This window comes from Taeniopygia guttata, chromosome 2 (assembly GCF_048771995.1).
Source record: "Taeniopygia guttata chromosome 2, bTaeGut7.mat, whole genome shotgun sequence".
Taxonomy (NCBI): domain Eukaryota; kingdom Metazoa; phylum Chordata; class Aves; order Passeriformes; family Estrildidae; genus Taeniopygia; species Taeniopygia guttata.
Window position 1 is genome coordinate 17,823,982 of NC_133026.1, and position 27,211 is coordinate 17,851,192.

At 40.1% G+C, this 27,211-nt stretch overlaps 1 protein-coding gene across 21 annotated transcripts in view; it reads right to left on the reverse strand.

Annotated features, from left to right (window-relative positions):
• Positions 1-27,211, reverse strand: part of KIAA1217 (KIAA1217 ortholog) — a 355,093-nt gene that overhangs the window by 174,775 nt on the left and 153,107 nt on the right. The window contains exon 2 of one of the 21 annotated variants that reach the window (XM_072925436.1): positions 18,199-18,320. The exons of the other annotated variants lie outside the window; for them this stretch is intronic. The gene's annotated coding sequence lies outside the window, so the exon portion shown is untranslated. The remainder of the gene's footprint in view (positions 1-18,198; positions 18,321-27,211) is intronic. 21 annotated transcript variants of the gene reach the window in all.

Consider the following 27,211-nt stretch of genomic DNA (forward strand, 5'->3'; position numbering starts at 1 on the left):
AAGAGGGATTTCGAAGCCTCAGTAGCAAAACATATAGAAACATGTAACTAATTCTCTTTTGGCAGATCAGAGGCCAGCAGCCTGCACGAAAATCAATAGATCTACCAGGCTGCAAGGCAAAAAAATAGTGTGGTTGAGAAGGATGAGATCAAATCCCACAGATTCCAGCAGATGCCACATGTGTTGATTTAGCAGAGAGTATCAGACTGATTTAGTCTATCCAAATCATAACACTGAGTCAGAGATAGTGGAACAAACTTAGTGTTGAGTTACAGCATCAAGACCAGAAATTTTATCCACAGACAACTTCTGAATTAGATTAAGAACAAAGCATAACTTAGATATTAATAGAAATAGGCAATTTATCACTTAAATTCATACTCTAACACCAGGTAGCAGTATCTTGTGTGTCTTTTTAAACAGACCTAGCATAATATGGTCTTCCAGGTTTTCTTCAACTCTGACTTCAATATAACATCAGCCAAATTTTTTGCAATGACCTCTCAACTACCCAGTCCAGACAGGCTAGGAAAATTCCCCTACATTTCCTTCTACATTTCAATCTGGCAGAAATGTCAGCCTGTCTACTTAGATTATTGAACACAGAAATGTTCTGTGTATATATAAATTCAGTACAGGAGCTCTAGAAGGATCACTCTCCTTGTGGTCATATCCTCTCACTTCCAGTAAAAAACCAAAAAAAACCACAAAAAACAAAAAGCTTTTGAGTAAATTACAATGAACAATTGATAAATGAACAAAACTATTGTTCATTAGATCAGACATACATATTCTCTAGCACTTCAGAAATATTTATTTTCCTTTTTAACAACTAATTCTATATGGTCTTGGAACCTGGCAAAAGTCACAGAAATCTGGCATGGAAAACATAGAAAAGATGAAAATACTATTTTAACATTAGCACTGCTATTTAAGGTCTTCAGTACAGTGCTCCCAGCAGAACACTCCTATAGTTGCTCTACAATTATAAAGAAAACAGTGTGATTTTATTTAGAATAGTGTTTTTATTGGCCCTGAGTTCCTCCTGCTCATTCTGATTGTGGACTATTTTAGGAGGAGAAGTGATGGCCAGTCATCCCACTTATATGATGTTTCTTTAGTGATATGAAGGAATGTACCTTTAACACCAAGGTTTTCCAAAGTCTGGACAATTGCAATGAGCCTCTTGAAATTTACATTCACAGCTAGCTGGAAGCATGAGAGGGTTCTTGCAAGAATAGTGAACACGGAACATCACCAACTTCAGGAAATGTAAAGTAACTCAGAAACCTCTTATGGAAAAAGAAAGTCAGTGCGGTTGCCTGGAGCAGCACCATGAAAGCCGTACTGAGACATTATCTATACACAGGGCCCAGAAACTGAGAGTTCAGAAACTAAGGGCATTTACAAAGCCCTTATCCTAAAATAACACAAAAGAAAGTACAAAACATACTAGCATTAAATCAGCCTTGTACAAAACCAGGGTTAACTGTCGAGGTCAGAAGTATTTGTACCAATAACCTTAATAAGAACTGAATCAGTACACAGGTTCCTTAGAAGACTTTCCCCCCATCTATGTTGGGGAAAAATACCTACAAAATTAGTCTAAGACTAAAATAATTATGGCAACAACAACAACAGCAGCAGCAGCATCAACACCAACAATAATAATTAAAATTTAACTATCTACTTTTAGCCAGCACCTTAGTTTCCATAGCCAAGAGCACAAGACAGAGGTGATCTTTTGACTTTCCCAGTCCCAGTGAGCAGCCAGGTGCCCCTTGGGACAGTGCCAAACTGGTCTGGAAGTGCTGCTTTCATGGCCACAGCAAGGTGCTCCAACTGCTGAGACTGACAGTAAATTGTATTGATAGTGCTGCTAAGGGGCCTGAGCAAACTGGACACCCAAAATGCAGAGATGGTTTAAGAGAAATTGGTTTTTTGGTTGTGGACCTGTGACTTGAAAACTGGATGTCACCTTACTAGAACTTCTGCAGCTGCAGGAAGTAGTTTCTCAAACAGGATTAAAGAGCATTGGCAAAGGAAGAGACTAAACATGGCACACTTTGATATCATCAAAATCAAATCAAACCAAACCAAAGAGCTTGCCCATAAAACATCAGCCTGCCCATCACTCAGGAAACAATCACCTCTGCTACTGCTGCTGCTCAGGACAGGGAGAACTTGGGCCAACATGGTCTCAAAACATATCTCATTTTAACGGAAAATTCCTTGGTCTCAAACTGTATTTTATTTGTGTATCTAACAATGCCATTCCTTAAGATGTTACTGGAGTCTGTTTAGAGAATTAGTGAAACTCCTTTAGCAGCTGGAGACAGCCAGAACCATTATATTATTAGGCTCAAATAAAGAGCACTCCAGTACAGTCATTGGGATGAATCACTAAAAACAAGTTAAATAAACTTGATTAACCAGTTCACAGCCTGCAATCAGCATTTGTTTATCTGTGGGATCAACAATAACAGTGGTTTCTTCTAATTACGGTGCTAAGATCTGGATCCATCAATATCAAAACAATGCACAGAGAATAACTGCCAACAGGTTATGATGTTTTAATTTGTTTAAAATTACTGTCCCAGAGCGACTTCAACACTTCTGGATTTAGCATGTGCATAAGAGGAACAATTAATAAGTACTGCCTGCACTCAATTAGTCAAGCTTATAATATAAAACAATGACTCCATGGCTCTAGCAATTATTCAGAACAAAAAATCTGGGAAGGTAATTATTAATAGTTAAATCATAAGAAGCATTCTATAATTAAAGACTTATCTCAATGTCCATGTGAAATCCTGTGGCCACTGTGAAAAATGTCATGAATGCTCTCCACAGGAACCAGCCTGACACTTTTTAACCTGTTGTCCAGAAAAAAATATTAGACCTGGAGTGGTGAGGCAGAGAGGAATTATGAGCACTCAAGTGGGTCACACTGAAGCAGCTTTCCAAGCCTTTATCTGGCCAGAGATGGCTTGGGACTGCCCTGCAGGAGGGGAGCATAACAAGGATGCTCCAGCATGTCAGAAAACCTCCCCTCTGTACTCTGGGGAATCATGGGTGGCTATTCACTACCAACCAGTCAGATTTGAAATGGAGGAAGGAACTACTCCAGAGAAAGAGCACTGACTGTGATGAAGCTCTGATTTCCTCCTTGGACAACAGAGATCAGCTTCAGGGCTGCAGCTCGTTTCAGCACGTCTCGGTTCTCATTCATCCTCATCATCTTCACTGCCAGGCTGGGTGGTGGTCTCTCAATGCTTAAAATTAAAATAGACTCAATTCTGAAAGAAGAGGACTATGTCCAGATAGCATATTATCAAAAAAGATACAATAACAGCCACTAGCTTCTACAAGCAAAATGAAAAAATATTCTAAGGTCTATCAATATGAATCCATGTAAATACATCTAGAGGCAAAGAAGCTCAATTTTTAAATTAATTGTCTATTGATTAAGTATTGTACAAAGAATTCCAGATTATTAGGATATGGAGGCAGGGCTTTATGATCATTAGGTCTCATTCACTTAGTAAGAGATCTCAATGAAGTGGAGCCTATTTTTAAGGCAGGCATAGTGGTTAAAATATTCAGTGCTTAAATTAAAGGAAAACATCTGTATTTGATTTTAAAAAGTACAGTGACAATCTAAAACAACTTCTGGAATTACTTATCATAAAATTACCTTCCCTGTTAAAAATCTGTGGAGAGTTTCAGTATTTATACTCTGTACATTCCACTTCAGTTAAGAAGTCCCATACTTGTGAGGAAAAATTAGCCCAAGGAGTGAAATAGTAACACTCATCTGAAGCAAAAAAGTAAATTGAGTATGATTTTTTTCTGCTCATCTCCACAACAGAATTTCATTTTATCTTGTCAGTCATACAGGTTTCAGCTCTTCAGAAATGTTCAGAGACTTAACAGTGGTGCCAAGAGCCAGGCTTAATCACTAAAACAATTATACAAAAGAGTGAGTAAGAAGTTGAACCTGAAATATTTGGGCAGAAGATAGATTCATCCTTCCAAGTCCATTTAAAATACAGCTCTGGGAAGTGGCTATAATCACCTGTCACTTGGCATTGCCAAGCTGTCAGATGCTCATCTCCAAGTAACACATCAATCTTCATGCACGCCAAAAGACATTTTGTTCAAGTTCGCAACTCTCACACCTGGACTTAGATCATATTAAATAGGCTATATTTTCTGTTTTCCAAGTTCATTTTTTGTTTCTTCCTCTCCTTCCAATATTTTAAATAAATTAAAAGGCCTGAAAGCAGTAAACACTTTTGCATACCCTAAATCAAACTGAGAAAAAGAACTGTGGTCTTCACAAAGTGCTAACATTCTAGTGAGGAGGAAAAAAAATAAAAAGAAAAAGAGGCGATCCTGTTTCTTTCATAAATAACTTTGTCTCCCTCTCTAATCTGGGACAATCCCAACAAAGCTAACAGTAGATGCACTTATCATGACTTCCCTTTCCGTCGCCCAAGGGAAGATGGAACAGAGCTAAATGAGCGCATAATTACAGGATCCATGTTTCTGACTCATGCAATAGAACACCTTTTTTCAGCTTTTGCACCCTCCTGCTGTCATCCCACCATCCCAAACTAATATTAATATGACTACCCTGCCACCAGCACAGACAGCTCTGAGCCGGAGACGCTGACATGCCTCAGCTCCTCCACACACCCACCAGCCTGGACAGCCTTTCTCTACACACCACATTTTCACACAGGAAGGTAAAGAAAGAGATCAGCCTGCAAACCCCAAAACAGAAAACATGAGCATGTTTTTGTAAACAAATTACTCTGTGAAAGCAAAATATGCCTTACATTGCAGAAATTTTAATCACTACAGTTTAATGGAATAAAAAGCAATATGTGGGTGGGAAAGAACAGTGTAGGGGATTGTTTCTGAAGGAGGTCGACAAAAGGGAGGGGGGGAGGTTGCTTTAAAGTCCATGTGCTCTACAATCAATTTCTATTTCTCCCCAGTGTAAAGCATTTTCGTTTTGGTAAGTTCACTTTGGATGAATTGACTCAAAGAGAGCTCTGATTGAGTTTGGATTCAAATTGATCCAACTTTTTAGCAGTGCCAGAAGAATAGACTTACTGCTTGAAACACTGGTTATCACTGGTTTCATGGACATCTGCAGGCTCTGGTTGTAAATTTATGAGGCGACATGCTTTAGTGATCAAAAGTACCAGGAGCTGCTCTACACAAAGCACATTTATACTTTGAAATAATATGAGAGATCCTTTATTTCAGCTTTTATCAAGTATGCATTCAATTTATAAGATTGTCAGGTGACTGCCTGAATAAACAGGAAATACAAAGTATACTTCAATGGAGACTGGGTTCAGAAATAAAGTAATAGTTCAAGTTATGCTGTGCTTACCATAACCATCTATTTATCAATCAGTATTTCTGATAATCTACCACAAAAAATATTCAATAAAAAATTGGCAAATAATGATTAGAAACGGCACCGGTGTTGCCAATCCACAGAATTCACATAATCCATGATGATGGTCTTTCTCAAAAAGTAACACTTTTGGGAACACTATTCCTTTTATTAGTTTCTGGGCTGTACCAAATCATATATTTGACTTTTCTCAACAATGTCACTGGGTAGAACTAGACTTTTTCCTATGACTCAGACTAAAATCAAGTGAGAGGTCAGAACCATTGTGACTTAATGAGTTGGACATTTAAAATAATTTTTACTATGGTTTGTCCCTGTCCTCAGAACAATGGCAATACTATACAACAAATGAAAATCTGAATATCTGGAAAAAGATAAAGACAAGGACAATAAATTTTTACAGCTTTGTTTCTATGCAGATCTGGTTTCTAACCCAGCAGGGATGGTCAGAAGTTGTGGTATGTAAAGCTCTTATTTTCTACCCTTTGTAGGGCACCAGCCTCTGAAGGCAGATGTAAGAGCAGATGTCTAATGCAGACCTTTCAACTTTTAAATGCATCAATGACCTCTCCAACAGTATGTACATCTTCCTCCTTCAAAGTGCCTCTCTGACCTCCCCAGACCATGCTCATGCTATTATTAAGACAGCTGATTAGTAAGAAAGCAATTGAGTTGACAGCAGTGGCACTGCTGTTCTTTTTCAGGCCTACCCAGTCTGTTCTGCTGGGATGCACACTTACTAATTCACTCTTCAGGATTTAGGGTTTCATAGCTTTAGGGCAACAGGCACCATTTGATTATCTTGTCTGATTTCCCATTTATCACAAGCCATTAAATTTGATATAGGATCCTCAAACAAAAGCCAAAAGCTTAAATGAGATGAAGAAGACATTACTGATCTCAGGATAACAATGCTGCATCTGCACTAGTATTTGCTTAAAACCCCACCACACATGCAATGAGATCTACCCACATGATGAGGATAAGAAGGACATCAAACTCCTGTCTGAGGGGGCTTAACCCTGAGCAAAGTTCTCTCCTCTGCCTTTAATTCCCCACATGAGACATCCACCTGAAGAAACTCCAAACCATCCTAACCAAAGATGTGACACACACACCCAGTCACTGTCTCCAGCACAGTCCGTCTTTTATGCATGAGAGAAAAACCTGAAAGGAAAAACACCTCAAAACATACCTGTCCTGATGTACATGGAAGGGAACAAATCCTACTGAGCACTGCATGTTATCTGCTGAAAGGTGCAAGCACAACAGTTGATTATAATCACTGCCTTTAATACAGAGCTGCCACTGCTGTTATTTGAGGGTGTATCAGCAGGCAGGACATGGCTGATGGAGCTGCTGACTCGGGCATACCATGTCCAGCAGCAGCAGGACTGCCACAGTCCTCCACCCTGCAGCAACCACCCACTAAATACAGGCTTTCTTGCTCCTCAAATGGCTCAATGGCTTTGCAAATATACCTGTTCTTATTTCACAGACTATGTTACAGTTAACTAACTCATGTTTAATTACCCTCAGTGCTAAGAAATTGCACCCTATTTCTTCATGGCAAAGTTACCTTAACTGCAGTTTCCAAGGATCAGTTTTATTCCCCTTTGTCAGCCAGACCCACCAGTGCTACAGGATGTGTGCTAGGTAGGAAAACCATCTCACAGCCTCCTTCTCTCTCACTCACTCACTCACTCACTCACTCACTCACTCACTCACTCACTCACATCAGCTGAGCTCCATAAAACTTGCACTATCTTTTCATCTTGGGTTACTTCATGGAAAATGAGTCTTTGCCTCTTTTCACTTTTTTTTCCAGTATCCTCATCTTCTCCTTGCAGTACAGTTAGTGAGCTTGTCAGAGCCCATTCTTCTGAACTTAATATACTAACAGTAAGAAAAGGGTACATGACCTAAATTTACCTCTGAAAACACTGGTGCAGCTGGATGCTACACAACAACACAGAGCCCCCAGGGAAAAGGGACCTGAGGCTGGGGCACTCTGCCCAGCCAGAATGGGAGCCTGTGGTCACAGCAACCTCCACCCAAAAAGGGAAAGAATGTTTCAGGTTTTGCAAGGGTAAAATGCCCAAGCACCAAGTGAGATGCAGTGTCGTGACTCATGTCATATCTTATTCCTCCTACAAGGGGAAGTCTGCTGCTCCTGTGCAAGAAGATAAAAAGGGAGGAAAAGTAACAAAGCTCTGTCTCATCAGGCCTCAAGAAGTATACAGAACTGCCTGGGGTGAAGAAAAGAATAAGCAACGTCAGCATAGGAAGGTGTCATACAAGGTTTAAGCTTTTTCAGTAGTAGAGTCTCTGTCTCTCTCATGAATAAATACATAACCCAAGACAATTTAATTCCAACTGCTCTGTATTTCTTATAAAAACTTTTCAAACCACAGGATGACTCACAGGTGAGCATTCCACTGACAACACAAAGTGACATTTTATTAGGTATGTCCCTTTACAAACTCAAGTCTGCACTGAGATATATAAATATGTCTCCTAACATAGCATATGATTTTACATGCAGCACAGTGCAGGCTAGGGAACAGGCAGTAAGTAGTGACAAGGACAGGTTTTCCTCAGTCCAGAAGAAAAGGAATTAAATATTAATTGGCAACATAGACAGCTTTTACTGCATATGTAAATACTACAATACTCTGATTTCCAAGACTGATTTGCAAAATGTAACTCTATAAATTTGTTCAATTTTATTTATGATTTTCATACTATTCTTTAATCTTTCATAATTAATATAATAAGGTCCAGTAATAAATTCACTTTTTTTTTTTTCTCACCCCTGTTTCGCTTTTTTGCTCTAGAACTGCCATTAAAAGATAATACTTCAAAACTGCAGCTAGAATGATATTTAAATCCTTTCACCAGCTGGAGGATATTCTGGGCAAAGTGCTAGAAGGAAAGAAGCACCAAGATCTCCTTGAGACAAGATACAACATTACTTACATGCCTCCATTTCAGTCTTACAAGCTCCATACATTCTCTCTCACAACGGAGAGTAACGCAGGAGTGCCCTTGGAAGAGGGTGAAGTAAATGAAGGATGAGTTTGCAGCCCATGAGTAGTATCCACGTAATGCTTTTAGTCTGGTCTTTTGCACAGTCTTCTAAGTGCCTAAACTCAGCCAGGAAACACAGGCTGAATACCACAGTTAGGGGTAAAATGCTGCAGGCAGTAATTATCAATCACTTTCTTTTCCCAACCATCAAAGAAGGTAATTTGTTTGTTTTCCCTACCCAGCAAGGAAAAGACTGGGTGGTCTTCTGACTTAAGAGTCTGAGAAATTTTCCTCTCAAGGACGAGGCTACCCCAAGCCTCTTGGGCAGCATGAGGTCCTTTTTCAACATGGTCTTACACTGTATTTGATTTTAGTTACAGACATTAAGACTGTGGCAATATTTTGCAAATCATCACTAAATACCTTTTCTTCTTCGCCATGTAAATCTCAGGAGTGTTTCCAAGAAACTAATAAAGCTTTGCTTGTGGAAAAGTAACATGCTTCCAGTTCCTCAGCTGTCTTCATCAGCATCGGACTGCCATGCCACAGAGATTTTTTGATCAGGTTAAAAACTAATTCACTCCATCTTGCAGTAGTTGTCACCAGTTGCAAGAATATAGCATCTTTGTTCAATATGTAAGTAACTGTGAATTCTGATGCTATTTTTTCATTGAGGGAGAGACATCCCAATTAAACACTAGCATAAGAACACAGCACCTTGCAGAAAACTCAATTATCCTATTTATTTAGAAACATCTCTTGGATTGCTACACATTCTAACTTTTAAAAATTAATTACATTTTTTTTTTGTTTCCCCATCCCCTTCTTAAACGGGGTACTTCTGATAATATCTGTGCTGAAAGCCATGCCAGTTGAAGTTGTTTGCATACTGAAAAACCTAAGTCACTGAGTGTTCAATGTTGCAATTCAGCCTCCCTTTGCAGTGGAAGGAAGCTAGCAGAAAATGGGAAAGGAACCAGGCTGAAAAGCTTTCTGAAAGCTGCAGCTGCAGCCAACAGCTGAAATTTAAAATCAGACATTATTTTCTCTCCTCATCTTGTGGGCTCTGCTACAGTTTCAATAAACCACAAATTTAGCCACAGAGGCACTATCACTTGCAATTTTCTTTTGCTGATGGAGCTAAAATAAGAACCATTAACACTTCCCCAACTTCAGAAAGCAGCGTATGTCACTCTCCAATAGGGCTCTTGACAGGTTCCATGCGGACATGTTAGGCAAGTAGCAACCCCCAAATGTGGTACTGTGAAATTAGCAATTTAATATTGCAGGGAGAACCTGAAAAACAAGATCATAGGGGTCAAGGAAAGCAGAAGCAAGAACCCAGTGAGAGAACAGACCTGTGGTAGCCAGCAGACATGGCTCCCTTGGATTTCCAGAGGGCATATAGCAACATCCCTCAGTAAAGAAACAAGGAGAGGGGATCTTCCCATTGATAAAAAACTGAATAAAGATACGAAAAACCCAAAACCCTTTTTGCAGGTACAAAAGCAAATTTCCCCTGGAAATGTACAGTATCACACAGAGTGGACTGGTTCAGGAAGCTCTCTATATTAGTGAGCTGAAAAAGAGAGTTTAAGTGAGGTGGCAGAGCTTACTGAGTACATTCTGATATTCAGGGAAGACTTCAAGGGCTGGTTACAAGGAACAGACTTCACAAGATTCACTGAATGGGCAGTAACTTGACAGATGGAATCCTGTGTAGACAAATGTAAAGCGATGCACATTGACATTGAACAAACTATTATTGCTCAAAAAGAGAGTTTGAGGTTATAACCATTTTTTGAAAATTTCAGCTCAGCAATCATTAGTGATTAAAAAACTAAATAGGAAATGAATAGCAAATTAGGCAGATTTGCCACTGTACAAATCTACAGTCCACCAACATCTTGAATAGTGCATGCAATTTTAATTTACTCCAGGTCAAAAAAGATACAATGGGAACATTAAGAAAAATGCAGCATAGATGATCAAAGTTACAGAAGAATTTCTGTACAAGGAACAACTGAATTATGTAGGACTCTCCATTATGAAAACAGATGACTCAAACACCTTTTTGAGGTCTATAAACATGAGTGACAGAAGTTGAATGGAAAAAGACTCATCATTGTCTCTCTCAATACAGACTGTAGGGTCATCAAATAAAAGAAGTAAGCTAATGATTCAAAACTACATAGATGTGAATATTAATTTCACAGAGCATTATGGAAGTGCTGGTAAGCTGGGGAACTTCCTGCTGCAGGACATTGCAGTTAGCAAGTTAAGAGTAGTTTAAAGAATAAAAAACAAGTTAATGGGAAAAAAAAATCCATTGAGCACTGTTAAGAAAAAGGACATAATCCTTGGTTTCCCCTCAAGTAATCTTTTAATTGCATATTTCTGGGAGCTGGGAGGATATTCCAGAAGCATGACTACATAGTTTCCTTGATCCCATATCCTTCTTTAGGTAACAATCACCAGTCAAGACAGGTTGTTGGGCCTGGTACAACTGCTCTTACACTTGACAAGGTACAAGAAGCCCTAATTCTGACAGCAACACTTTGTAATATGCGCTAAACATAAAGAAATAGAAGTACAGTACAACAGAAAAATAGCAACCCTAGACCTAATCAAAACACTCTGCTCTGTGGTGAGAATCATATGGAAATCTCCTCCTGAAGAGAGGATATGGGAGAAAAAGAATGGCATACAATGCATTAAGTCATGTCTCATCTATTGTAGAAAACTGTCTATGCAGGAAAGTTAGTGCAGTGGAAGCTGCAGAATGAATTTGCAGTGCCTCAGCTATTCCACAGAGGTGACAGACAATGCAGGGTAAATCTTATATGGCATCAGCATCCAAGGCCCTGCATATCATCAGTGTCAGAACACTGTTAAACCTTTTGAACAAGGCATCTGGATGGCACTGGGAGGCTGAGATCATCTTTTCTCCTGCATCAATTCCCTGCTACCCAGAAGCCGCTCTGGAGGGCTGTAGGTGCCCTGACTTTGAAGCACAGCGTGGCACCAAACCTTCCCCATTTCTCTGGGATATGGGACCACAGGGAAGGCTGTGCAGAGCAGCACACAATACACCACAAGGCAGCCCTAGGATCTGGTAGGTCACTGGTAATTTGCTTGTTTAGAAGCATGAAATCTGAGTATCTGCACACAACCTTGCCATGAAGGCATCATATGCTTTTGTTCCTGTAGCTCCTTGGAGATTTGCTTTGACTATTTCCTATTTGAGATGTGTAACCACCTCTATTCTTTCTCAGTCCAAGGAAACAGGAGATTTTTTTTTTTTCTTTTTAGTCAGGAGACATTTTTCAAGGGCAAAGAATAATACACCTTTTATTAAGCAGTGATGTGCAGTAAGAAATTTTCTACTAGCAATTTCTCAAGGAATGTTATAACTGGCTGACTTGAAAGAGACCTATCCAAAATCTCATTAGATTTTCAAGTACTTTAAAAAGCAGTTCTTACAGAATTATCGAACACACAGGAAAGCAAAGGCAGTTTCATACCTGAGATTATGTACTTGTGTGTTAACTGCAGAAACATATCAGAGTGGTGAGTAGCACTTGGAGCTACTGCTGTAACAGGGAGCTCCTGGGAATTGTTGCAGCCGACTCTTTGTGAACATGTTATTTGCATGATTAAATACTGTTTCTCAAGTGATGTACATATGATATTCAGTGATGTATCTCAGTAACTCCTGAACCAGAAAATATGAAGCAATAAAGAAAAAAAGAAATCATAAAATCTTCATGGGTGTGGTGTACACACAGTTCGTAACATCTTGCATAAGCAACCTTTGGATACTGTGGTTTGTGTAGAGCAGCCAAATCTGGTCTCTGCTGGAGACCAGGGCTCTGCACATGGCCCTGCAAAGGTGGCCGCAGGCTGGCAGATGTTCTGGAGATGTTTCACACCCATCTGCAGTATTGGCACTGAAAATGACAGAAAATGAGTGCTCTTTCCTAGCTGACAGGACTTCTCAGATACCACCCGAGAACCCCATTCCTTCTTTCTTTTGAAGGGAAGCCAACCTGCCACACCTCACGTAGTCTCAGCCATCAAAATTACACTCAAATATCCACCTAGTATCCACCTAGTATCCATAGAGGAGAAAGAGAAACTACTGAAGGTAACTGAATCTAGACCCCTGTTTTAAGATGGGGTGAATTAGTCTCCTGAGACGCCTCTCCGCGACTGTACAGCAGCATACATGTTAGACTAAATGCCCAGCACATACAGGGGCCAATTTTACAGGAGCTGACTCTTCTTGCATGCAGCAGAGCAGAGCGTTTATTTTTCAGTGGGCAGCTCTCCAGTGGAGGTAGTGGTGATCCCTTGAAAACATCTGCACATATGGCTTTTTGGATGGCATGACATTTCTTTAAATACTTCTGAGAATAAAATAAAATTAATTTTTTATTTGGAAAAACATGTACTCTCTTTACATGGAAATATCTCCTAATACTCTTTCTAACATTTCCACAATGTTTTAGGCAGTGAGTGATTCCCATGTAGACTGTTTTCCTCAAGAGCCAAGCACATATTTAATTCTAAATTTTAGCCTTATGTTCCAGATTCTCTGTATGAAGACTGCTATTTCTATTTTTGCTCAACACTTTTTGTCAAACTGTTTTGCTGCCAGCAGACTAGACAATCAGTTTCTTAAATACTTCTCTCTTGAAACAAAACAATCCAACCGAGATCACATTCTGAGGAGACTCTCACTGCCATGAAATGCTGTTTTACAAGGCCGAGGATGGTCTGTCTTTCCCTTACACTACATTTCTGTTTGCAATCTCATAGCAGATGGAGTTGTTGCATGATTCCTGTCCAGACTTTGAGAACCCAAACACGAAGCCTGCTCTTAACACTTCTGTCAGCAACACTTCATGAGTGGTCGCTGTGGCTGTGCCAGAAGGGCTGCAAACAGCGCTTCCCTCTACCCTTTGACCCCAGTCCATGCAGACACACTGCAGCATCCCCCGAGCTCTGAGCTGTGGGGATCTCGGGTCTGGGCACCACACAGAGAGGTACCACCTCTCTCACACTAACACACATCTGCACCTGCCTGCTCAGCTGCTGCTTCTCTCACCTCTTGCCTCATCGTCCTCAGCGTATTTTGCTGACAACGTACTTTACTTTGCCTCATCTAGCACCCCTCATGAAACACAGGAAGAAAAGCTATTTATAGACAAAGGCAGAGTTAGAAGGCTGTGGTTTTGAAGCTGTTGGTAGCTGGATAGAGTGGATGGCTGGGCTGGTGAGAGGCTGAGAGCTGGCCTGGGGGGTTACAGCAGCTGGAGGCTGCTCAGCACCAGCACACCCATCACTGGTAGGGAAGCAAGCACCCACCTCCCGCAGGCATTGAGCTGCTGTCCCCTAAAACACACAGCCCAGCAGCAGGAGAGGGAATTCACTTCCCATCCTGGTATTTCATCTCAAGACTTGTCCTAGCTTTTCACTCTGTGCCATGACCCGACTGTGCTCACTGTCCTGCCAATGAAATACAGGCAATTTTTGCAATAGAAAGCAGTTTCATACCATGGAAAGTCCCAGAGCTTAGAGAAAATAGATTGATCTCCACCCATCGTCTGTTTCAAAACTTCCTTCACAGCTTCAAATTACAGCCTTCTAATGAAAGTATGGGGAAATCAGATGAACAGAGAAATCAGACTTTGACAATAGAGACACTAGCTAGATGCAAACCACTTTTTATTTCTTTTTAAAACTTCAATTTGTCTCTCATCCTCAGTGAAACACAATGAGTCCCAAAAGAAGAACATGCAGAAACATGTCCTACAGGCTCCCTGTGGCTGGCAAGATCCCCATATGAAAGTCCAGAAACTTATTCAGGCCTGGATAAGAAAAGTTAAAGCTATTCTTAGATGCTGCTTTGGAAACCACAAACTGATTTTGAACACAGAGGAGCAGAAGTCCTCCTTGAGAGTCCTGAAAGAACTTAAAATCTTCAGTCTTTTTCTAATATCTCATTGTCTGGGTGAAGCCTCAGGCTGTTGGCTCTCCCTACAGCCTCAAAACTGGCTAGACCACAAGAGATTCTGCTCCAAGCCAGTGTCATAAGATTTATTAACCACTTAAAACTCTATGTAAGATCTCAGAATAGGTCATAAACAGAGGTACCTTTTACTCTGTAAAACCCATGACACTTGTTTTTGTAGCTACACGATGATGCAGCCACACACACTTTGCACACGCTGCAATGCCATCAGTGTAAACTGCTAAATTCTGAAGGAAAACTAAACTTTTATAATTGCTTATTAGTTATTGGAGTTGATGTCTGGTTGAAGATAAAAACAAAACAAAATATAAAGTTTTAGACTAAATACAAGCTGTGGTGCTGGCAGAGTTTTGAACTGATCTTAAAAAATACCTGCACATGGGATATTGAGCACTACCTCTTAATGTTACTGAATGTTCTTCACAGGAACAGTGTTAGATTTAAATCCCATCAAGGCATCCCACCCAAAGGATATATAGCTGAAATACCCTCACCAAAAAAACCCCAAAAACCAAAAAAGACAAAAACTCCCACCAAAACAGAACAACCAAAAAACCAACCAACCAAAAAAAAAAAAAAAAAAAAAACCCAAAAAACCTAACACTTAAACTTAACTTGGCAAAGTCTTTACACACACAAAAAATGTAGAAAACAGATGCTCCTTCTTACCAGCAGCCAAGATCTTCTAATAACCCTACAATTTGTTAATCAACTAACATATGGTACTGCTTTAGGAAAACACACAATTTTGATTTTGCATTTACATGGTCAGTTTCATACAAAACTACTGTTATATAAACTAGTAATTTTTATTCCTATACTTTAAATAAATCAGTAAGTACAAAAAAAAAAAAAAAAAAAGAAGATAATCATTTTTAATCCAAACAGTAAATAAAACTCATTTTTACATATTTTTCAGTGGTGAATAAATTTCTACTTACCATGCTGAATCTTAACAATCTATAAAAATCACAACTTACTGCAAAATTATGACATAAAAATTCTGTTGAATTTGACTTAAATCCCCTTAAAATCCACTACATTAAGTTTTTTAGGGCAAAGCTAAACTGTCAAGGCAAAATTTAGTGTAGCTTCATAATATCTGCACAAGGTGGTTCCCACATATACATAACTTCATTAATGTGTTTTAACCTCTATTTTAAACACAGAAGAAGCCTTGCTGTCTCCTAAAATGACACCAAAATTTACTTACACAGAATAATCATAATATGTTTTCCTGTGCCATCCTCCAGATGAGATGACATCCAAACAGTTCTGGTCAGAGCATGGACAGGAACGACTGTCTCTGCCCAGACAAGAAAACTGTGAGCAAGAACGAGGAAGTTTGGCAGAGAAGGTCTATAACACAGCAAAGCTCGTGGAGAAAGCTTAGGAAGGCATTTATGTCTCATGTTTGGTATTTAAATTAAAGATAGGCACTTTTGAATATGTATACATATTCTGCAGTTTGAGGCCATTAGTAGGGCTTGATTTTTGGCTGTTTTTTCATGCTTTTACCATCCGACACAGATGTAGCACAATTTTAAAAACACTTTCAAAGTACTTGCATATGGAAGCTTGTTTACAAGTATAAAAAGAATTGCCTGACAATGCCACTTCTCAGCACGGGACATGACAATGCATTCAGTTCCATTTAAAGGAACAGAGAGTTCTAAAATTTCTGAATACCTGAAACACACTAAAAGCACCCAACAGCAAATTCACCTTTTTTTTCTGTATTTTCAATGGCAGAATAAAAATGAAAGTTGAGCACATGAATCGCTGCAAATTATCTAACATTTTGTTTAAAAGTTTAAATCTGGGCTTTTACTTGCAAGAAATACAAAGCACAAAGTTACAGGAAAAGAAAGTGATTTAAGAAAAATTAAATAAGAGAATGCCATAACCTTTAGTTATTTGATACTATTCAAAATTTTATAAATTTATATAGTCTGGAAGACAGATATTCTCAAATTATTAATTATTAAACTTTGAACTAGCCCATATATACACCTGTATTCACAGTAACATAATGCTACAACTCTATGTTTCACAGTATATCTCTCCCTCTCTAAATTGCTCCTCATCAATTAAATTTCTATCAAGATGCACAAGAGTTTCCTACACAGCATGTGATATAATGGTCCAATGAATTCTGCTGTGAGTTTCAGGCCATTACTCATAATATAATAAATGATACTTTTAAATGCATTGCAGAAATTCTCTCTCAGTTAAATACTTGATTTTCACTTAAATGTAGCAATAATCTTCTGAAACAGATGCATGACTGAAGTGAACATTAATAGTTTCACATACTGGCACACTTATCTGACAGAGATCTTTAAGAAATTCAAAGCAGGCTATACTGTCTGCAGAAGATAAAAGTCCCACCTGGCCAAGTCCCAAAAGAGATCATGGGATAGGATGAGACACTCAGTGCTGGAAAGTGTCTCTTCTGAAAGGCTAGCACATACATGGTGGGGACAGTGTGTGAGGGTGGCTCACCTGGGTATACAAGAAACTTCATGAGCAAACTCACACCTGCAGCAATGTTCTTGGCTTGAAAGGGATTGCAGAGAACACTTGATAAGTTACCTGGCAGAAGATGTTTCTACCATCTCCAATTTATTCTCATTTTTTAAAAATTCTTTTATTTGAGTTTTGCTGCATAAAAATTCAAGAATTTTCTTACCAAACTTCAGTTCCTATGTGTGACAAAAGGAGAAAAAATGTAAATTTTTAGCAGTTGTGAAGCTTTTGGGGTGCAGAGCCTCTTTGGCATTTGTATAACAGCTCCTACGAGGAGCCCATAAAGAGCAGTGGAATTGCAGCCACTGGGATGAAGACAAATTTCCTACTGACATTGAGGAGCAGCAGGGAGGCACAGACAGGTCCTGGGCTTTGTTTTACTGCACCCAGGCTGCCTGCCTGAGTCAGCCCTGTGGGGAAAGAGCAGAGGGCAAGGGGACTTTGGGGGGTCCCACTGTGCTCAAGCACACCCCACTGCACCAGGAGCACCTTCCTCGTGAAATGGAGGAGCACAAGGGCTTCCATTGTGCCTCCACACCCAAATCTGCATGGCCACTGCTCCCAGCATGACAGCACACACTTCTGGATGAAGTACAGAATTAGGTATGCCTTGAACACCAAACTACTAAATTTATTTTTGATTAAAGCAAAAGAGAAATGCATCTAGATAAACACTCTCATTCTACTCTGCTCAGCTAGGGTATCTAACTCTGTCTTGAAGGAGGTTTGGATTGCTCTACTATTGATATTTACACAGAACCCTTGGTTCTAAATTGTTGGTGGAAGTACCCTAAAGCTATCTGAAATATCTGAAAAGATAGCAGCATTATAGATTTGTGGATGGGCAAAATTACCTCTGTCTCTTAATCCAAGATCCTGGATAATGAAATGCACTGCTGATGTCTCTCAGAGGTACTCCAGCAGTTTACACTGGTGCTTTGCAATACAAGCAGTAGCAGATCTGCTATTGTTTTCTTTTCTAACTGGACATTTCACCCTTGCTGTATCAGCAAATTAGTATCTACTGAGTTCAAATCTATTATACAATACCCACAGTCCCTCCCCCTTAATAAAGAAGATAAAACATCGGATGTTTAAAATACAATTAAATTTCTAGATAATAAGATGTATGGAATCAAAACTGCATTTAAATGTTTTAACTTACTGAATTATTCTCCTCCTCCAGCAGAGCGTTCTGCACCAGTTATTAGGAACAAGAAGGGAATTTCCTCCTCCTCAGACTATTCTTGAAATAGATTGCAGTAAGTCTTCCTTTCCAACCCCAGCCTTCAACAGCAAAAGGAAGCAACTCTCAATCTACTGGCAGGAACAACCTCACAAACTAAAAAAAACCTAACCAAACAACCCCCATCCCAAAATTGTGACGATCACTTTTTTAAATGTCAACAAAGACATTTCAAAAAGAAGACCTCTACAAGCTGTTTTAAAAGACTTCCTACTGCAGAAACCTCAATCACAGCATAGTGCTTGCTTGTCTTGCCTTTCAAGTCCGGAAAGCTCTTTGTTAAATTCACTTGTAGTAAGGAAACAAGTTTTCACTCACTCTCTGTGTGTATTTTTGTAAGCCAGTCTTGTAAACAAACCAGTGATAGTTTATGGATGCCAATAGAGGACAGATTGCCTTTGCCATGAATGTTAAATGAAAATTTCTACATCAGCCCCACATAGCCTTGCAAGATTTGGGAATTCACTCCATATGGCAGGGTCAACAGTCAGAAGACAGACAATGACAAAAAGGTTCAGGTGGCATCTGACTCCTGGCAACTTTATTGTCATTAATAGGTAAGGAAAAGGCAAAATATGTAGTAAGTGGCTGTATAACTCTGCACTGCACAGCATGGAAAAACCTCATTTCAAAGATTTCAATTAAGTGGAAGCCAAATCAATAGCTAATCCATATGCTAGACCCCAAGCTCAGCCTTGGTACAGCAATGATGAAAGGGGGACATTAGATGAATTCAACAACTGAGAAAACAGAAGGTCCTTTGGTTTCAGGGTGTGTTTGGGTTTGCTAGGCTTTCTTAAAGTGTTCTCTGTCTCTTCTTCACTTCTTCAGCTTGGAACACCTCTCCTCCTCTCTTACAGGCCAAAGCAAAGGGCTTTGCACAACAGCTCGCAAAACCCCATCTCAGAGGGAGTATCAGTATCTCTGTCATTAAGGGATTTTGGAAGAGAGATTGATGCTGCAGCCTCAGCATCTTAAGAAAGGTGGAAGGCCAGAATTGTCCCAGTTTAGTCCATGCCTTCACCCTGGGATCTAGTTTGAAATCTTGAAAACGCAGCTGTTCTGTGAGCACTTTAGCCTTCACAGCCTTCCCAGGATTCTTTTGTGGAAACTGTGTTGACAAAAAACATTCTCCCCAAGATTTTATGTAGTATTGGGTTGGTAATCACAGGCTTCTTCAATACAGCATGCCACTCCTAGGCCTAGCAATCCCTTGCTTGTATGTTTTTCCAACCTCGCTGCAGACTTGGAAAACAGAGAAACCATGGTCTAGACTTTAATACTAATATGTGAGGTGGAAGAACTGTAACAGCACAACAGGATCATCACCTTCCATAAAAACCAACAGACAAAGAAAGTCCTTCCTAAGGACATACTCTCCCCCATCTCTGATCAATTTTAGATGATCTGATCAATGATCAGGAAGATGAGAGTGCTCTGGACTCCTCTATGAAGGTTTTATTTGCTGTATCAGGAACCCAGGCTGCTCATTTAGGGGCTGAAGTTCCATGACTAGAAGTCATCTTTGAGAATAACAGACTGAACTAGAAATCATCACCTCACTGTAACAAAATGGCTTTTCACAATAGAAAATTGCAAATTATGGGCAGATGCTCCATCAGTACAAAAAAATCAACACAAACTGAAAACAGAAACTTGGAAAAACAAAGCATGCAGGAAATCCAGAAAGAACAGCATTGAGGTCAACTTGACAGAGGAAAAGAGCTGAAATTGAAGGATACTCTCTACTGGGAAAAGTCTGAAGAAATACAGGAAAAATATCTCCACAAGTTTTCTGGCAAAGAAATACTCCATTAGGAAGCAAGGAAATAAAAATTCTCCTGGGATAAAATGCAGAGAGAGGTGTTTGATAGCTTATGGCTACCTGCCATCTGATTAACAGTGAATGCTCCTACCACAGAGGCAGCAGGTATGAAAATGCACTAATATACTGAAATTCTGTCCTAGGAAAGCATGTGACAAAACTTTTAATTGACACTACCAATACTTGCACCTCCCAAAATGTCAATAAAATTTGTTACAGATTTATTCAGTTGATTATTTTTGTTTCATATGAGAAAAAGGAGTGCCGTCTCAGAGTAATTAGGTTGCCATACCAAAATCTGTGTTCATTTAAACAGAAGACTAAATGCAAACAGATGCTGTCTTGATTTCTCATTTAAAGTCCAAGACAATGGTTCCCCATGCAGGGTCCCAAACTATGTATGGCCTGTTGCAGGGCTCTTCAAAACTGAAATCTCATTTTACAGTGCCCAAAAAGCATTTTAGGGAATAAAGGGAATAAATTGCAGCTACCCTTCTTACACACACAAACTGCCTCTTTTTGGAAGAGAAATGGAAGGAGGATAGTAGCAGGACCCAATTGGAGGCTGCAGCTATTTTGCATAAAATTGCTATTTAGCAGTGAATTAAGGTTTTATGTTTTTTACCATATCCTCATTTTACTCATAATGTTATCTCTGATTATGAAGTTACAGAAGGTAATACTTTTCTGTTAATACTTTTCTCTTTTTTAAATGAAAGCCCATTCTGACTGTGGCCTCCTCTGTCAGAGTCACCCTGGACACACAGCCAAGGTGTAGGTGGGGAAAAGCAGCCACTGCCAGGATCATACACCACAGCTTAAACAGAGACTCAGAACTTTCATTCCAGTTCTTTCAAAAACTTGGTGTGTCCCGTTTTGCCTTAATTCCCTTCCAAGAAGTAGGGGTGTAACCTGTGACAACTTGCTATTGCTGTGCATGCCTGTTTTGCTGCTACAGAGGCATCTTTTGAAGGTTTATCTTTGCACTGCTCACAAGTAGCCCCTTAAATAACTCACGGTAACACATAAGTGTCCTCTGCAGTGAAAATGTGTCAGCATCATCGGGGACATTTGTTTCAATGATGCAGATAGTGCTTTTATCTCAGCTTCACCATTCTTAAAACTAATAAACTAATTCTTGTAATTCTGGTTTTGACGATCCTTATGACACAGAGAGCAAAAATTGTATACAGATTTAATTCCATCCTCCGACAAGCTGAGCCAGATCCAAGGGGGAGACAAGGCATGCCTAGAAGTCAGAGGAGGGCAGAGGCTTTCCCATATCCAACACACAGCAATGCTATCACTTCACCTCACACCTTCTTGGAGCTCTGTCCTCTGCTGCCACAGTGGAGGTTTTCCCATCTCTATCAGCCTGATAACCAGCATCCAGGGCACCACCCTCACAAGAGAAAGCCAGGGACAAAACAGCACAGGCCAAGGTGACAAATACATGTGAACTTATGCTAGTTCTGTGGTGACAGCACAGTACCTGGAGCACCTCTAGCTCAAGAGTAGATTAAGACCACAGGACAAGAACCCAGGTAGTGCTCAAATAGTGCTCAGGTAGTTATCTTGGATTTATGACATTTAAAACAAATCCTGTGTGGGTGCTGCCAGCTATCACTGTCTCACTGCCTGTGCTGGAGCGTTTGGCATCCAAGAGGTAGGGAGTAAATCTGATGCTGAAGACATGGGCATCACTTCAGACTCAGCTGAACATCACTAAAACTTAGTCACTCCTGTGGCCTTAAAAAGAGATTTCTGAGATTATAAGCGTTTTAGAGTCATTTAACTTAAATTCTTATTCTGATCTGGCTGCATTCCCACAAAGACAAATTACACCAATTATTAAATTGGTGTAAAAAAGCTACACAGAACTTGGAGCACTTCTGTCAAACTAACCAAGTAAAATCTTGTAATTTAAGAGCCCACTAAAACAGAATATAGAGAGCTCCACCAATGGGTTCAAAAGCAAGCAAAAACCAAACAAACAGAAAAAACCCAAAACATCTGAGAGACAGAAGGCTGGGAAGCAGCTTGTATTGGGTTTGCTGGGGAAGGTTTTGGTAGTGGAGGGACAGGGGGCTACAGAGGTGTCTTCCATGGGAGGCTGCCAGAAGCATTCCCTGTGTCTGATAGAGCCAATTCCAGCTGGCTCCAGGATGGACGCACTCCTGGCCAAGGCTGAGCCCATCAGCCATGGTGGCTGTGCCTCTTGGATAATGTATTTAAGAAGGGAAGGAAGTCATTGCACAGAAGTAATTGTGGCCAGAGAAGAGAGGAGTGAGAATATGTGAGACAATCACCTCTGAAGACATCAGTAAAGAAGAAGAGGAAGGAGGTGCTCCAGCAGCCAGAGCAGAGATTCCCCTGCAGCCCATGGCGAAGAAAGTGTGGAGGCAGGTTGTGTCCCTACAGCCCACAGAGGTCAGTGGGGGAGCAGAGGTCCACCTGCAGCTCATGGAGAACCCCACGCTGGAGCAGGTGGACACCCGAAGGCAGCTGTACCCCCTGTGCTGGAGCAGGCTCCTGGCAGGGAGGAGCCAGCTCTGGAGCAGGTTTGCTGGCAGGACTTGTGACCCTGTGGGGGACCCACGCTGGAGCAGAGGTGAAGGACTGCGGCCTGTGGGAAAGATTCATGTCAGCTTGGTGGAGGACTGTCTCTGCTGGGAGGGAGCCCATGCTGGAGCAGAGGAAGAGTGTGTACTCCTTCCCCTGAGGAGGAAGCAGCAGCAGAAACAATGTGTGATGAACTGACTCTTACCCCCATTCCCAATCTCCCTGCACTGCTCACAGGGGGTGATAGAGAACCAGGAATAAAGATAAGCCTGGGAAGAAGGAAGGGTTGTGTTTTAAGATTTAACTTCTCATTATCCTGCTCTGATTTGATTGGTAATAAATTAGACTAATTTCCCTAAGCAGAGTCTGTTTTGTCAGGGATGGTACCTGGTGAATGATATCTCCCGGTCCTTGTCTAAACCCACAAGCATTTCATTACATTTTCTCTCCCCTGCCCAGCTGAGGAGGGAAATGATAGAGCAGTTTTGATAGGCTCCTGGCATTTAGCCAGGGTCAACCCACCACACTGCTTCATTAAAAAACAATAAAATGAAAATTCATTATAGTGAAAAAGAAAAGCATTAATCTAAATATACAAGACTAATAGGAGAATATTTCTGTAATATTATAATAGTTTTACTGTGCTAATATACCTTTTTAAAATTAAGGATCATTGACTGGCAAATGGTGAAAATTAGTAGTAAACATAAGAACCAAAAATGCAAATTACAAATAAAGAAGTGGTTACTGAAACTTCAAAGAAGATACATATACATTGCTTGATTGGAATAGATTTATAGAACCATAGAATAGTTTGGTTTGGAAGGGACCTTTAAAGATCATTTAGTCTAATCCCAAGAGCAAAATGGACACAAAAATGGACCTTTGAAAGACAGGTGAACCTCTGAAAAGATCATAGAAAGGGCAAACAGTGGTGGATTTTGAATCACAGAACTGCAACATCCTGAAGATGAACAGTGGAGAAGAGGAAGAAGGTTTCACTGTAATTAAATTAATTTAATAACCTCAGCTGTGCTACCTCTGAGATGGGTTAGAATCAGGATTCCTGTTGTAAATTAATCTCTCAAGAGAGGGCATGGGGGCAGTAGAGGAAAAAGATGCTGTTCCGAAAATAAAGAGCTATTCTGTAATCAACCCATGTTGGTCAGAGAGAAAAGACAGCCAGGTAAAGCCATCTGATTTGGAGAGATATGTGCATGACTCAGAGGAGATACACACAGCTCTGGGGAGTTTTCAAATATGAGGGACGAATTGAATGCACAGAACACCAAACTATCCTACTTACCCAGCTGCACAAGCAAATCTGGGTTGATTTGTTATTATTACATGGAAGTTTGCTGTGCTGTTACACACATGCTAAGAGTTGCAAATATTTAGTGCTCAAAGCCATGAATTTACCTCATGCATGCACTGAAACACAACAGGAAAGTGCATGACTCCATTTATGCTGTCTTCTTTTGCCTTTCCTACAAAACTGAGAGAAAAAATTGCTCTTAACACAAATACATTGTCAGAGTTTGGAAGTAGATCTCAGAAAAAGCAACTCACCTCTTCAAGGGAGCAAAAGCCAACTAGTGAGAAGTAAAGGAAGAAGCAGCCACAAACACCTAAAAATAGAAAGTCCAGTAGGAAGTTCCCCTACAGAGATTTAATCTGCTATTGTACTCAGATCCTGGCATTACGAGCTAAAATCGACAAGAAGCTATCATCTTTAATACATCATCTCCTTCCTACTGTTCTTTAAAGCAAAGAAGCTGATTAAACATCCTGCCACACTCTGGTAACCTTAACAGCACATTTCTTCATCTTGCACTGAAAAAGGTCAGTCACATGTTAAATTGCTCTTCTTTGTGTGAATTTACACTCAGCACAGACTAAGTCAATAAGGGCTGAACTTCTGATCTTTTCAACCAACCAAGCACTAAAAAGTAGGACATTGCATCTTATTTCAGAGAGGTGTTAAAAATTCAAGTATTTCTTGCTCATTTAAAAAGTTTGACTTTTACATTTGCTTACTGAAGATCCAGATTAACTAGTGTGGTATATTTTACTAGAATATGAATATCTCCCAAAGCACTAAAAAAGCAAACACTTTTACCTTCATGTTATAAAGCAGTAATGATCTTAAAGGTTATGGCTTTACTGTTCCCTGAAATGTAAGTATAAAATTCAAATGAATGTTTTAAGGCTTTTAATGAAAAGAATAAAACCAAAAATACAAATGTGAAATTATTAGACATTAGCATATATTAGCATTTATTTTATTTAAGAAGTATTATCAATCCATACACACTTCTCTGAACAGTTGAACTACTGACTAAAAAGAGAACATTTCTGTACAACTGCCAAAACCCCATTTGTCAAAAAGTGTAATTATTCTGGGGAATACAGCAGTGGGATCTGGGAAGAGCAATTTTTGAGGTTCTTGCTGTTGCCTGAAAATTCTTTACAGTTTTTGTGCCTTTGGGTACCTGTTGAGGTTGGTAGGAAAACATGTTTGTTTTTTAAAAGCACAAGGTTGAAGGTTCTGCTGGGTGATACTTTTCACATGAGACACCAAGGCATATGTTCCAAAGCATACTTATAATCACTTCCCTCTCACCTGCATGAAAATAAAAACATGTGGCTTCTCTAGATTGCCATGGCAGCGCAAGGAGTCAAAAAAACAGAGGGGGATTGTGAGAGGATTTCCCAAACATTTTCCTACACAGATAAACAGTCTGACTATTACATTTCCACCCTTTCAGTACAGGAGATGTTTTGAGTGGTAAAGGTCTTTGTTCCTTGCACAGCAGAAATGCTACAATTCTGGCTAGGGAAAGGAACGATGGACCAAACAGCTTTCCAATATGTACAGTAAGCGTGAAAATGAAGGTGATTTTTGAGTTTGAAACCAGCAAATCTGTGCGTGTGATTCAACACCACCACTGCCCTTTGGGACAACAAGGGAGTTGGACTGGACAGAGGAATTCTCCTTCCACTCTGTGGGCTCCCAAACAAAAGTTGTTGCCAGAAGGTCAGAGCAGCACTAAGTCCAGGCTTGTGGGCTAGGGAGCTCCAGCAGCCCCTGGCAGCCTGTTAGCCCCAAAGGGCTGCACCTGTGCCCCAGCCCAGGGGCTGTGAGACACTCTGCTCCCTGGAAAGCCAGGACATGCTCCACAGATGAAGCTCCGGCGTATTTTGCAATAGTGCTGGGTCACTGAATACAATCTGCAGTGTAACTGTGGTTAACAGGCATCCACACTGTGGGTTTTACAGGATCTGTCAAAATGAAGATGAAAGGCAGTACTGACCTTCACCTCAACTCCCTTTGTTTTTTGTAGTTTAAGTACAGCTATCTGGATGAGTAAAGGGATACACTCCATGCCACCCTGGAGTACACCACCTGTGCTCTCTTACCTGCATCTAGAATGAAACCAAGACCTTTAAACTCCATTCCCCTTTCCCATCTCTGTGGGCTTTAAAGCAGTAATAGGTACCATGTTTTGGTACCACTGTTGCTTTGTCCCCTTGGTATCTGTGACAGTAAAGAAAGGACAGGCAACTATTTATGGCTATCCGCTGTTAATAGTGCACACAGAACTCCTGATTGCAGAGGAAGCATAAACCCCTTCCTCACAGGATAAAAAGACAATATATCACAATCTGAATACAATGCACTTATTGCTCTTAGTATTTGCACCTGGTAACCTTTGAATCTAGTAATACAACCTTAATATTCTATAATACAGTGCTAATAGAGAATTTCTTCAATATGCAAACAAAAGAAACCAATTCTGTCATGTGAAACAACTGTTCAAGATACTTCTGGAGCATAAATTTTCTTATTGTTTCTCAAAAAAATGTACAAAACCACAGAATTCCTTGTGTTCTGCTTGCTATACACAGACACACACTGCCCAGAGACACTGGGCACTCATACTAAGCACAAGAGGTAACAGCACCTCTGGAAACTCCCTCACAGAATAACAACAGAGAGGGACTACAAGAGCCCACCAGTTAGGAAATTAAGCAAACCGAATGTGTAAGAGGAGCAAATGAAAGGTGGCTTTCTTGCAGCCTCAGCTGCTGGGCATCCAAGGAGACCCTTGCACAAGAAGGATCAACCTACCCGACACAGCTCCCACCAGTACCACGATGTTTTTCTGCAATGGAGGACTTTCAACATGTAAAAGAAATTAGATTTATTTGATTTTAATTCCAGGCTCCCAAGACATAAGCTATAGCTTTGTGATCTTTAACTTGTTACGGGGTGGCAGTGTTGCTGCAAGAAGACATCCCTTCTTCCCTCAACTGCTCACTTCCAGTCCCTGTCCCCACAAACCTCTGCACAGCCACACACTGAACCATGACAGCTCAGGGAAGTGACTCTGCTGAAACTAACTTAAAAAAAAAAATAAAATCTCTTCTGTTCTTTCTCTGGGTTAGTGGTTTCACTGCAAAGCATAACTCACACTGAGACTCTATTGGAAAGGAGGAAATGATTAATTGTATATTGAGTCAATTACTAAAAGAGTGAATTGA